We start from the raw sequence: 4,319 nt of genomic DNA on the forward strand, positions 1-4,319 counted from the left end.
GAGTCCTAAGTCATTTCAAAATAGTCTTGTTATTTCAGGTTGAGTCCCGCTATTTTAGGAAAAAATTTGAGTCCTTTTACTATAGTTGTTTTTATAAAAATTTCTCTAGGTTGTAAAATAACCTGTGTTAAATTGAGCATTTCTAATTTCAAAGTCAATTCCTCAGACAGGGTTTAATCTTAATTGTTCAGTTGAGTTTCAAAAAATCAGGTCCTTTTATTTCTTTCATTTTAGAAATTGAGTATCTTAATTTTAGAAATCATGCTGACCCAATTTTCCATGTATAGGTTCTTTTACTTGCAAAATTTATCTCTTTCAATTTTGGTGAGGTCCCACAATTTCAAAATAATCCCCTTATTAAGTGGTGTTTTCAAAACTTGGTTCTTGTGATGAATTTCATAATTAAGTCCAATTTTTGTTTAAAATTTTTAATTTGTGAAATTGGGTCTAAAATCTTAAAGTGGGTCTAAAATCATGGTTCAAAATCGGGTATTATGGTTAGTTTTGAGGTCATATTCTAATTACCAGGGTTGTCTTTTGGAAAAGGTTGGTCAACTCTTATAGGAGATTTCAGTCAAAATTAAAAAGAAATGTGGACACATTTTGAAAAGGGGGTACATGCCCAAAGTCTACGAAGTGCAAAGTGGTGTGGCATGGATATAGTAGGAAAATTCAGGTCACACTTTATTAAGGAAAAAATACATGAGGTCACTTTTTTACAAAGAAGGGACACATGTTGCATGGAAAATACATACAGGGGAGGGCACTCGTAGAATGTTACAACTGCAGAATACAAGGGTACAAAATATATGAAATATTACAAGAAAAAGGAAGGTACAAAGAGTGGGTGTAGTACAAAAGGGAGGGGGTGCATCCAATACCGCAAATACATCCCAAAGAAAAAATACAAAAATTAATAAAAATACAAAAGCCTTCCAATCCCCGTTTGCCAGCTAGAAGCATCTTCGATTTCACCTATGCACAAAGAAGAAATAATGCATCAGCTTGTTATAAAAAATGAATGCAAAATGGAAATTCACATGTACAGGGAATGAAAGAAATTAAGAAAATATTCCCTACCAGCGCAAGGAATAAAAAGTGGCATTTTGTTGGTGAGGAATAAGTTTTGGCGCCAAATCAAGCCCCAAGACTCCCCATAAATTGGGAGTCTTTTACAGAGCATTAGAAAAACCCTGTGGAAATTGAAAGGAAAAAAGAGTGGGAAGAGAGCTGAGTAATCTCTTGTAGCAATTGAGAGAAATTAGAAAGCACTAGCGAAACTCTCAGGAGCTGAGAGTTCAAGAAGAGAAATCATAAGGAAGAGAAATCTTGGTAAAATTTAGAGCACTGAGCAACAATTCCAATTCAGAACACCAAGCAACAAGCAGTATTTAGAATCACAAGCAAAGCTTGACCCGAACCTGATTTCAGTTCTTGAACCCTCAGACTCACGCAGAGATTCGAAAAGAAGACTAGAGGAGATGAGAAGAGAAGGGTAAAATTCAAAACTACACTTTTTACATTGTCTATCGATGATTGTGTGTGAGTTAGTTTGAATGCAAGTATTCCTATCCCAAGCCTCGGGTTCAAACCTGAACCTGAGAAAGACCCTGAACTGAATCACTTCCTAAATCTAAACCCGAGCCCGGAGTTTGAATCCTTCGATACCTACCAAAGCTTCAAATTGAATACCCGAACCAGATTTGCACCCCACGGATCTGAACCCTGCTTTGACCTGAGACTCGAACTCATTGCCTTTAATTAACTCCTACCCATTTAATCAAACCACCTGACCTGAACTTAAACTCGAGTTCAAAGTCATCCAACTTGGGCCTTGTTTTCACTTAAACCCCAAAGCCCGTTTTCAAATTAATCGAGGCCCATTTGTCCTAAATAAGCCCAACCCCATTTTTAATCCTCTTAGGCCCAAGTTTTTTTAAAACTCCCTGGGCCCAATCTCCTTTTGAAAATCTCCCAGTCCATTTTATAAAATCACTCAAAGCTCATTTGTCTTTAAAGAGAGTCAGGCCCATTTTTAAAGAGTAACCTTGAAGCCCATTCATTTTAGAAAACTTTACCCAGAACCGGCCTTGAACTTAAAAGAAACTCAGGCCCTTGCACATGCCAGAGGCTCACACATGTTTAAAGCCCAATTCGGGCTTAACCAAGTCACATAACTCACCTGGGTTGACTTGTGTGAGTCAACCCAACACCACTCACTGGGTTGAGATGAGATGACTCGTCTTCAACCCTGACCCAGTAACCTAAAACCTTAACTTTCCAGATCCTAGATCTGAAACCACCCAAAATCATTGAAACAACCATGCACTGACACATCAGAACATCACATTCACAAGCCACATCAACAATCAAAAAGGGAAGAGAGAATTGAAAAGAAGAATTAAAAACTTATCTTTTTTTCTCCAAGTGGGGACCTCCCTGAGTGCTAGATTGGTCCTCTTTTCCGAGACGTCTTTGGGGGTGTTTGCTAGTCGCCATCGTGACAGAAACTGGGGCTTCACTCAAAAACCTTCAGAGAAGAGCTAGAGAAGGGAGAGATTTTTTGGGTAAGAAAACTCGAAGACCTTCAGAAAGAAAGAGGGAAAGCATCAGATCCAGGGCTCCAGGGTTTCAGAAAAAAAAAAATTTAAGAGAGATTTGAGACTAGAGAATGATTTAGGGTCTCAGGGATCAAAGATCTGAATTTGAGTTTCATTCAAAAGCAGGGAGAGATAAGTAAGAGTGAGAGAGAGCTTCGGGGTGAGGAAAGGAGCAAGTAGCAGGCATTAGGGTTTCTGGGGAAGGTTTGAGAAAGAAGACGAGGGATTAAGAGAGTGGAAAGGAGTTGTAGAAACCCTAAGGTTTTTTAGTTTGGTTCGTAGAGAAGAGGGCAAGGGGGAGAAAAAGAGAGAGAGAGAGAGAGAGAGAGAGAGAGAGAGAGAGAGAGAGAGAGGAGAGAGAGAGAGAGAGAGGTGTTCTAGAAACGAGAGATTGGAAAATGGGAAAAAATTGGGTTTAAGTATCAATTGCCCCAAGACCTTAGGAATCGAGCATGTGGCACTTCACTGCCCGTCTGATCGAAAAGCCATGTGGTTCTCTCAATGTCGTTGAATTGTTGCTTGTTGATTCACATTCAAGATAAAGCCATGCCAGCCCTCCGCATTGATCAAATCTCCATCGTTAGATCACGCTCCCCAGTAACAGCCAAGATCATCTCACATCAGAAGTCAATCTTGGTATTCCACCCATCCGACTGCAAACCAAACATGTGGCGCCCTTCCTTCCTTTCATTCCGACACCTCATGTGGCCACTCCACAACCGTTGGATCACCGCTTCGCATCAGTGATCACGAAGCCTCGTGTCAACATTCTACCTCAAGCAACGCTCCACCGTCCGATTAACAACACGCGGCAAGCCTATTCGCCATGCACCCAGCCCCACGCGACTCCCTGTAGGCCGTTGGATCTTATCCTTCAATGGACGCTCAGTATCACACCACCACGCTGATCCTCATCTACACGCATCCCTTCACTCACCAAATGCCACATGGCCTTTACCAGGCCTTAAACCGGTTTCCCCAAATCGGTCAACCTTTGATCGGTTCGTTCTCTCGAACCGGTTTTCACCTGTTTGCTATATTTCATTTAGTTATTCTTGTTTAAATGCTTAAATAATTCATGGAAAATTCATCAAAAATCATATAGAAATATAGAAAAATACAGAAAAATCCACAAAAATATTTTGAAAGTTAAAAATTGTTTTGCACTTGAAAAATCTCAGAAAAAATACTATAAAAGTTCAGAAAATTTACAAAAAAAAAATTTCTCAAAAATTATTTTTAAATTAATTTTTTTTGTTGCACTTAAAAAATTTAGAAAAAATATAAAAATATATTTTGAAGTAAAATTTTTTTTTGCAGTTCAGGAACTTCAGAAAAATTACAAAAATTCAAGGAAAATATTTTTAACTTTCACTATTTTCTTTAATTATCTTTGTGTTATTTAAAAATTCAGGAAAATTAGGGAAAATAATAAAAAATACATAAAAATGTTTTTGAAACCCTGAAGATTGTTTTGCAAATTTTTCATCTCGAATAAGTTCAAAAAAATCCCTAAATAGAATCTTAATTCTTAGAAAAACTCGATAAAATTTCAAAATTTTGGAAGTGTATTTTGTAAAGTATTTTATCGATTTTCATATCTCGATGATTTAAAAAGGAGGCATGAGCTCTTCGGAGTACAGTATGCCCCGGTTCTGAGGGGATACTTATATGGTATTTATTTTATGCATTTATTTACAATTTTTGAAAGGGAGTAAT

The 4,319-nt window shown here is 37.8% G+C and overlaps 1 long non-coding RNA gene across 1 annotated transcript; it reads right to left on the minus strand.

Annotated features, from left to right (window-relative positions):
• Positions 1-667: 667 nt before the first annotated feature.
• Positions 668-2,935, minus strand: LOC131148852 (uncharacterized). The gene is made up of 2 exons (XR_009135074.1): positions 1,081-2,935; positions 668-975 (listed from the first exon to the last, which is right to left on the minus strand). It is a non-coding gene; the product is annotated as an uncharacterized LOC131148852 (long non-coding RNA).
• Between the last annotated feature and the right edge of the window lie 1,384 nt (positions 2,936-4,319).

The sequence above is a fragment of the Malania oleifera genome, chromosome 2 (assembly GCF_029873635.1).
Source record: "Malania oleifera isolate guangnan ecotype guangnan chromosome 2, ASM2987363v1, whole genome shotgun sequence".
NCBI classification, from domain to species: Eukaryota; Viridiplantae; Streptophyta; class Magnoliopsida; order Santalales; family Ximeniaceae; genus Malania; species Malania oleifera.